This window comes from Hipposideros armiger, unplaced genomic scaffold (genome assembly GCF_001890085.2).
Source record: "Hipposideros armiger isolate ML-2016 unplaced genomic scaffold, ASM189008v1 scaffold_608, whole genome shotgun sequence".
In the NCBI taxonomy this organism is placed as follows: Eukaryota; Metazoa; Chordata; class Mammalia; order Chiroptera; family Hipposideridae; genus Hipposideros; species Hipposideros armiger.
This window is the reverse complement of record NW_017731958.1, coordinates 434012-444054: the sequence shown is the minus strand read 5'-3', so window position 1 is coordinate 444054 and position 10043 is coordinate 434012. Positions and strand designations below refer to the sequence as shown.

Genomic DNA, 10043 nt, shown 5'->3' with positions numbered 1-10043 from the left:
TCAGTTAGATAACCCAAATGCAGAATACTAAGAACTTATAATTCAAATGCAACACCAATCTCACAGTGCAATTTTCCCATTAAAACAAGATCATAGTGAGATATACCAATATCATAACATGAACTGTTCGCATTAAAAGATTGGTATTCAAATTGGACAAGGAGCAAACTGAAACCAATCCTACTCAAAATGACTTATTGACATTTTTTTTTCCCCCCTCAAAACATGCCATAATATTGACAGGCCATTGGGCAGTTATATAATTTTTTAATATGGATACAAAAGACATAAGTTATGCAGGGATCATACTTTTGAGTGTTAGAACGTTGTGTCAATTACTGGGCAATAGGTACCTGTCAATCATCAGGGGCTGGCAGGAGCCCCGGAAGGTAGGAAGGAGCCCTGGTGCAGGGAGCCTGAGACGTCCTTCCAGTTCTGCTGGGCAAGAGACTGGGCTCCCTGCCTATGTTTTTCTTTTTTCATTCAGCTTCCTGCTGCAAGATCTTGCATTCTTATAATCTTGTTTGTCATTTTCCTCTGGGGCACCATGACAACATTTATTCTGTCTTCCCTGCGAGAACAACTGAACGTTGGGATTGTGGGAAATCTGAGTTGAAAATGTTCAACAAAACCCCCTTGCTAATGTCAAAGCTCTTGACATTCACTTTGGTTCAGTGCTACGGCAGCTCTGCTCAAATTCCTAAGGTGACTCTAAAATGAAGTCCGTTGTCTGTAGGTTTCTTGACTTGCTAGTAGAGAACGATGACATTCTGGTTGATACACTGCCTTTGTACCTCTGTCACTTTCATGAACTCATAATCACCGTAAAAGCAGCAACTCTATGAATTTATCTCTGTATTCCCCACAGCTTTAGGTGTGTAGTGCCTTATACCAAATAGGTATTCAATAAATATTTATAGACTTGAATTGAGAGCCTAATAGGAGGAAATGAGCTTACATTCCACAGCAGATAGGATTTTAATTGACTTCAGTGTTGAGCTTACAACGCGGATATTAGGAACCACTAAGTGGCAATTTCTAAATGTCTCTTATTTGTTCAAATAACATTTATTCAATCTACATGCCCAGTATCATGCTGGGAGCTGGGGACAGAGAGGAATCATTAAAAGCCCAGGCTATCCAGGGGCTTGCAACAACAGGATATTGTTAGGGATATTTAGCTGGAATAGGTGCTAGATTAGTTCAAAGTTTACATCACAGCTGTTCAGGTCAACATAATTGGTTATTCTTTTAGTCCCTTTAGTCAGACACTCTTCTCTATGGCTTCTCTCAAGCCTGTATTGCTGATCACAAGTGGGACTTGGTGACAGACTGTGAATCTGTGTCCAGGAATTACTGCTGTGGGAAAAACTCCTCTAAGACATGTGATCAAGAGGTCAGTAGCACCATTTCCTCTTTTCCTCTTACAAAGAACATTTTCACCTCAAAGACTTTTTGTTTTGGTTCTTTTAGGCTTACAGTTATGGAAACTAAACTTCGAATTTCAACTCTTATTTTCAAAATTTACCCTGGATGCTTGACAGGAAAAAGGGTTGATGTGTGGAAACTTCTTTGTGTAGTTGCTGCTTACTTTAGCTGCTGTTGTGCTAGTAGTACCTGTCCAAGATCTGTTAGCCTAGACAGGATCTTTGGGAGAATTATAGAAAAGGAAGCTTTTCTAGGAGGATGAATTAGGAAGACGCACCCTTTTCCTGGAGGCTGACGGATCCCTGCACCAGACCACAGGGTTTAGAAAGCAGAGAGCATGGACTGAATTTCAGCTCCATCCATATCCTCTGCCAGATCCCTTTGTGCTTTAGACAAAAGGCAAAACTGTAGACTACAGCCCTGGTACTAGAAGATGAAATGAAATTTAATTTGTGATTCTATTATGGTACCCACTTAGTTTTTAACCTTTAAGAGAGTGCGGATCCTGTTTCCATAAAGACTCACCATTTAAAAACCTACTCTGCTAATGACATGTTTCAGAACCCATTTCAATGTGCAAGTTCTCTCACATAATGCGTGAGTGAATTTAATGCCTTGAGAGAGCAGCTTAGTGCTTACTTCATGAGTTCTCTGGGATAGGTGTGAATGGAAACTGGGAAAATGAGCATGAAACAGTTTGAGGGTTGCTCAATGAGTGACAGGTGTAGTACATGTTATCATTTTTATACTATTTGATAAATAATATTTATGCTCTGCAGTTCATATTGCTTCACTTATTTGTGAAGAGCCTAACAGCACTATTATATATATATATATGTATATTATTATTATTATTATTTTTTTAGCTGAGCCATCCTGCTACCTGTTGGCAGTTCAGCGGCTGCTCAGCTCGGGCTGGGACTCGAACCGCTGTTGCTCAGAGCTCAAACTCTTGAGCGAGCTCTTAACCAACTGAGCCACTCAGCTGGCCTTCAGCACTATTATATTTTTAATTGCATCGTGGTGGGTTTTGAAATCTCAGTGCTAAAAGGCTAGGTTTCTCTTAACGGATTAAGGAGAGGAGTGGTCTTAACACTTGTGAATCTAAGCAGGTGGCTTTTTAGTCTCAGTACAACAACACAGCAGTTGCCTACCTTCACTTACCCAAATAAGCATGTGTTGCATGCTAGGCATTTGATATCACTTAACTTAAATGGACTGAGAATGGCTTAAATTCCCCTCCATCTATTTGGCACAGCAGTGCAGTGTAAACAGTACTATGCTGACCTATCTTGATTCTTTCTGACTCCTCCCCTTGCAATGTAAATCCTGTTGAGACAAGGATCTTGTTGTCTGGTTCATTTTAATATGCCCAGATCCTGTAACAGTGTCAATACATTGAGTATATTTTCAATATATAGTCTTGAATAAATAATGAATTAATGATTTTAATTATATCACTATTAAATTTGTGCTGATTTTTCACATTTAAATTAAAGCTAGTTGGGACATTCACAGACCAATTGGCAATTAAACTTAAAATATTTTCTAGTGAATTTTTAATTAATTGCCTATATGTTTTTTTGGTTTAGAGAAAACTTGTAGGAAGCCCGCAGGGAATAGATCAATCTGTACCATAAATTAATAGAACACCAGGTGTGGATGACTAGAAATAAGAGGGTGTTTTATGGCCCTGCCATTGTTTTAGCCCTAATTTTTTTTTTGGTTGGGGGGCAGTGATTTTTGTCAGGAGGAGGTTATAGAAATGGGAGTGGGACAATTTTAGAAAAATATGCACTGAATGAAAAGGACATTTTATAAAGCATGGATTTACAAATTATATTATTAATTCTAATATCTATATTTGCCCATTTTTAGTATCAACAGACTAAAATTTCTGGCAAGCTGATAATGTGGTTTGTTTATGGACCTAACCTTCAAAGATAGAATTTATTGCATGTATATATATTATTATGTAAATTCTACTTGCCAGAAACATCTCTGGTTTATTTTAAGAATATATGTTTTGAGTTCTATCATGAATTTTCTATAATTGGGAAAAACAGGAGAGTCTTGACCTGGATTATCTAAAATCACATATGAATGCAAATCAGGCAATTGTTAGCATTTCCATTTGCACTGCTAATTAATTGGCAGATATTTGTAGCTCTAGAAGCCAACACTTGTAAATTATTGCATTAAGTATTCAGAAAGGCAGAACATATTAGAATGACTCTGTGATAGGATCATAAGTTGAAGTGATAGAGGTCTTGTTGTTTTATAACATCCTGAGGATAGACAAAATAGTTCGGTGTCGTAATTTGATTCATCTGAGACTGATATAGAGCTAATTTGCTACATGGCATGAAGCAATATATGTCTTGTTTTGGAGACTCAGGGAAGGGCCCTTTCCCCTAGATCTCTCTCTCCTACTTAGAAATGACCATGCAACCATTTTCCTTTAGCCCAGTCCTACTTTGCATCTGTTTCCCTGGTGTAATTATTAATAATACCTCCTTTTACTTCAAAAGTATTCCTTTTTTGACAAGAAACTATTTGGACACACTACTGCCAATAATTTGCCTTGAAAATCAGACTTAATCTTTTATACTTTAGTGTAAATGCAATTTGGAACCTTTCCTAAAAGTACATTGTTTTATTTAAAAATTTGGATCAAGGGCCGGCCGAGTGGTGCGATGGTTGGGAGCTGACTTGGGACGCCAGAGGGCCCCAGTTCGGATCCCACATATGAGGGCCAGTGACACTGCCCTCTACAGCTAACATGCTGAACAACAGCTCAACCTGGAGCTGGGCTGCCGTGAGTCGCCGGCGGCGGCGTAGGCTGCAGCCCCTGTGGCAGTGGGTTGCCATGGGCTACCATGTGTGGCCAGCAGCCAGTATGAGTGGCCAGCAGCCGCAGTGAGCGGCCGTCCAGAAGCCGGCGATTGATCTGCCTCGCCTGGGAAGAGCGCAATGATGGTGCCAATTTGGGCCAGTGAAGCAACGTCCTCCACAACTAGACTGAAGAACAAAATGACAGCAACTTGTCTGTTCCCCTTCCCCAAATTCCCCAATAAAATCTTAAAAAAAAAAAATTGGATCAAAAGAAGGCACAGTCTCTAAGAAGGTAAAAGGGGTACTTAACTGGAAGGTTGGGAATAGATAGCAACTTAATCAATTGCACAGTTTCCCCAGAGAAATTCCTTCCAGGAATTTACTTTAAATATATTTAATCAGTTTTATATTTCTTATTCCTCTTTCCTTTACTTTTGATGTGGAACCTAAAATAAGAAAGTCTAAAAACAGAAAACCTGAAAAAATTATTATTTTCTCTTAGGTAGTAAATAACCTACTTTTAAAAAAGTAAATGCCTACTTTTGGGTAATTTTTATTCATAGCATTTCAACTTTATTTTAATGTCTGTTTCTTGCTTCTGTCTTTGTCTCTGGGTCTGCTATTGCATTCCCCTCTTAATCACTCTTTCTTTCCCACGCATGTCATTCTCTGCCTCATTCTCTCTCTGTCTCCCTTTGTCTTTCTCTTCCTCATCCACCTTCTACCTCTTCCTGTGTTTGATGCCCTTTTGCCTTTCTGTTTGTTCTTCAAAAACAGTGAGTCCAAGACCTCAACATACATAACAGGACACTCTGAATTTCAACATATGCTTGTATAATTGTTGGTTTTAGACAGCTATAATTTATAAATTTTCCTGTGACCTCGTTTCTATTTGCAGAACTTCTTTGCTTTTTCATCAGTCAACAGCATTTTTGGAGCATGTGTGTAGACTCAGAACTTTGATAAGCATTAGAAAGTTTAGTAAAATAAAGCAGTAGCTCACACCCAAGTAAACAATTACAGTGTAATTAGGGAAGATTGATTTTAGTGAACAGTGCAAATCAGACTGTGGACTGCTCCCAAATTATAAGTAGGGTATATTTCAAGACTTTTTGGGAGAGTGTCACTTAGATATAAGAATACTTTCTCCTCATAGAAAAAAAAAATTGTGTGGCAATAATGTTCCAGACTAGAAAAGCTAGTTATGCTCATTAGTAATTGGATTAATGGTGCAATAGAACTTAAAAGCTCCTAGGAGAAGATAATCCTAGATTTTAACTGGAATAGTAGAAACACATCTTCCTCCTCTAGCACAGGGGCTGGGATATGTTTCTGGTAGCTGGGGGATAAATGAGAACCACGAAAGTAGGAGGGGTGACTATCATTTGGATGTGGAGGTGGTGTTCCCAATTAGGGCGATTTGAGAGTAATAAGGTTGTAACCTGTGTAAAAGAGACAGTACACACCACAGAAGGCCCAAGGAGGAAATTCATGAAATGAGGAGCCATGGAGCCTGTAAGAAGGATATAGACTTGAATTGAGCATTAAAAACGTGATGACTTCCTATCCACATTGTATATAATTGTCCTACTTATTTATTCTATTTAGTTATTTCTTGGTTTAGTCCCTCCCTTCATCACCAGATGTCTTAATTGGTTTGAAGTCTGCCAGTTGGCTATTCTCATTTATTGCCATGTCTGTGAAGCTTTTCTCCAGATGACAGACAGCAAAAGTGGCAAAGAGAGGATAATCTTTAATCCATGACTTCAACACTATGCAGCTGATTTACACTTAGCTGCACAAGGACCACCTCTGCTTGTGGGTGAACTTTAGAGGTATATGAAGGCTGGGAAAATTTTTCTTTGATACCTCTGATAAACACAGGACATATTCTTGCACGGTTCAATTTTATGTGAAGCTTTGTAAATGCAACTCTGCCAAGTAACATTGGAAAGGTCTGCTTTTCTCAAAAGCTAATAGAATGCATTTGAAAACGCAATTTCAGAAATTTGGATATCAGACCTATGTGAGAGAGAATGTGGTATGAATACATTGGAAAGAGCATTAGATTCGGAGTCAGAAGAGCCACGAGTTGGTTGTGTTGCTCATTTTGTTAGGCCTGTGATCCTAGTGAAGACATTAACCTCTTTGAGGCTCAGTTTCTTTTTCTTTTCTTTTCTTTTTCTTTTTTTTTAGCTGAGCCATCCTGCCACCTGTTGGCAGCTCAGCTAGAGCTGGGGAATTGAACCGGTGACCCTGTTGCTCAGAGCTTGCACTCTTGAGCGAGCTCTTAACCCACTGAGCCACTCGGCCCGCCCGAGGCTCAGTTTCTTTATCTGGCGGAAGTAGCTAATAATACAAATCTATTTTTCACATAGGAGGTTGTGAGCCTTAAATGAGATAAAACAGGAAATTACTCTACAAATCGACAGGTCACTTTATTATTCTTTGGGCCCTGAAATACAATGACAGGGCTTGTATGCCAGGACTTGCACAGTTGGATGGTACCTCAAGACACCATTAGTCTATCCTACTGCCTTGAAGCAGCCAATTAAATGCAGAAATTGAGACCCACAGATGATAGCCGACTTGAACATTGTCCCATAGACTGTGAGAAGTTGAAAACTGAAGTAGTGTTTTTTCTACCATATCATACTAGATTTTACAAAACATAATGCGTCTTATTGGAGCAGAATAGTTTTAAAGTGTCCAATTGTTTTGGTTTTAAAGACAAATAAATATGATGTCTTTAAAGAAAAGATATGGAATGTCTATAATTGTTACCGTTTTTAGAGTGTGAATTTGTGACTTAGGGTATGGAACATCCGTAATTGTATTTCTTTGCACAACATTTAGTATAATTTAAAATACCATTATGATGCAGAAGAGTTTGCACTTGACCCTTTTTACTTAGGTAAGATCACTAAACATTGCACAAGTTACTCATCAGTGCCAAATTTGTGGGAATCAGGGAGGGTATGAGTATCTGGTTAATAAATAGAACAGTATTTACCATGTTTACTAATTAAAGTAATTCATATTATTTAAGTAAAGAGGAGGGTAAGCTTTTCCTGAGCATTCTTCCCAAGCAATTAGGGAAGATCGATGGCGCTCAGGCTCAGCTAGCTAAGGTCTGTAAATTAGGGGAAAAATTACTTTTATCCTACATTTACCTCACTTTATCCCCATGGACTTAGGAAGCTATTAGTGAGGTGTGTGTGCAGAGAAGCAATAGACTGCAGCATATAGCCCTCTCCTGATGAGTTACTACTCCAGCAGTAATCAAAGCAACTTAAAAAATAGTTAATAAAATAAAAATAAAATCAATAAACAACCAGCAGAATCATTTTTTAGTCCCAGTTCTAAGAGAGGATTGTTTATCTAAGAGAGGATCTCTTGTTTATCACTAATGGCCACAAGATGACAAAATCAGACATTTTCAACCTTGCCTGGTTGTTTTCACTTGCACCATTCACTGTGGTCAAGCGATTTTTGCAATGAGGTATGAAGCTTGATTATGGCTATTGGAATAGGGCAGAAGCTTGAGGAAATTATCTGAAGTGATATAACTTAATTGGCTTACTACTATGTTTCATCTGTGACAGTTGAGTACAGTTCTCCATTATAAAGTCTCAAAGAAACAAATACAAGTTTGGCAATTTGCTCGAACTTTTTCAGTTAAAGAAATTGAGTTTAAGGCAATTAAAATTCTATCTGCTGTGGAATGTAAGCTCATTTCCTGCTCTCACAGTGTGTGGGGTAGTTGGCTAGGCAGCTGTGTTCATCCTGATTGGGCTTGAGCACAGGGTGTCAGCTGTCCTTGGCTGATCAAGACTAGCCTGCCATGGACAATAGGTGGAAATCAACTCTTTTTGGTTTTTGTCCAGCCATGATTCAGAATCCTTTTTTTTTTAATTGAGATGACAATGGTTAGTAAAGTTACATAGGTTTCAAATGTACAATTCTGTAATACATCATCTATATATCACATTGTGTGTTCACCACCCAGAGTCAGTTCTCCTTCCATCACCATATATTTCATCCCATTTACCCTCATCTCTTATCATGTATTTTTCATCCATCTGTAGGCTAACTGAGGCATATTTTTTATGACTACAGCAGAGGCACAAAAGCAAGAACAAGTAAGTGCTTTTACAAACCTCATTTACTTAATGTTTTCTAGGATCTAATTTGCCAAAGGAAGTCACATGGCCATGCTCAGCATCAGAGTGGGAAATATATGCTTTTGATAGGAGGTCAAAGGTCATGTGACAAAGGCTATGAATATAGGGGGAGGTGAGAATTCGGGCTAGTAATGCAATCAATGGTTGGTTAGATGACAATACTATATAATTATTTCTAGCCATCTCTATCAGATAAATACATATAATTGAAACACACACTTAATAATATTGACTTTAGTAGATAGAGGTAATCGTATTCTATCTTCTTAAGTGCTAAAGGCTATTAGCCAGAGAAGATTTCTTTTGTGGTCAATTGGAATCCTAATTATGCAATTGCAATTTACCTTTAATTTTGCCAGAGAGATAAACTGAATGATTACTGAAGAACAATCCAGGATTCCAATGGCATCTCTGAAGAATATCCATTCATAAATTGTATCTTTACCCAATAAGCTGATAATGCAAAATATTGCTTCAATATGAGTATTTCTAAGAAACCTTATAGTAATTATATGACTACGTAGGGGATAACATCAGGTGCTTTGTAATGGTGCTTCCCCACACAAGGCCATACTACAAAGTATGCCTTATAGAGAAGGAAGTCAAGAATGAGAGTTTAGTCTGATCAAATACAGAGCAGAAGAACCAAGCTTTGTTTCTAGATTTGTCTGGATTAAAAAAATCTGTTCTTGTTCCACCACACCGCACTGCTTAATACATATTTTATATATGGTTATATGAGAATAAAATTCTTATATGTGTTTACTGGATAACATAAGATTACCTAATTTTGAATATTTTAGAATGTGGTTCTGTTTTTTTTTTTTTGTTTTTTTTTGAGGGTGGGTGTAGCCCACCATCTGGAACAGGCAACCTCCTTGTTTGGAGCACATTCTCTCACCAGCTGAGCCATCCTGCCACCTGTTGGCAGCTCAGCGGCAGCTCAGGTGTAGCTCACTGGCCCATGTGGGATCGAACCGGTGACGCTGTTGCTCAGAGCTCGCGCTCTTGAGCAAGCTCTTAACCAACTGAGCCAACTCAGTGGCCCTGTTTTTTAAATGGACTTATTGAAGTATAATTTACATACAATAGAATGTACCCATGTTATCTTTCATGAGTTTTGGTAAATGTATACAATATTGCAGCTGCTACCACAATTGAGATTTAGAATAGCTCCATCACTCTCAGAAAGTTTCACCATTCCCCTTTGCAGTCATTCTACACCCCCACCTCTGGTTTCAGACTGCCACTGACCAACTTTCTGTTACTATAGTGTTTTCTTTCTAGAAATTCAAATGAATGGCATCATATAACATATAGTCTTTATGTCTGGCTTCTTTCACTTACCAATTTTTAAAAATTTATCTAAGTTGTTTGTATATCATCAATTAACTCATTTTTATTGCTGAGTATTATTTCATTGTATCAGTATATCACATTTTGTTTATAATTTACCTGCTGATGGACATTTGGGTTGTTTCCAGTTTTGGACTATTATGATAATTCTGTTATGCCATTAGCATACAAGGTCCATTCATGTTGTCGCAAATGGTAAGATTTCATTCTTTCTATGGCAGAATAATATTCCGTTGTACA

General features: G+C 38.0%; 1 pseudogene; it reads right to left on the bottom strand.

Moving 5' to 3' along the window:
- Nucleotides 1-9985, bottom strand: part of LOC109371992 (protein RCC2 pseudogene) — a 12104-nt pseudogene extending 2119 nt beyond the window's left edge.
- Between the last annotated feature and the right edge of the window lie 58 nt (nucleotides 9986-10043).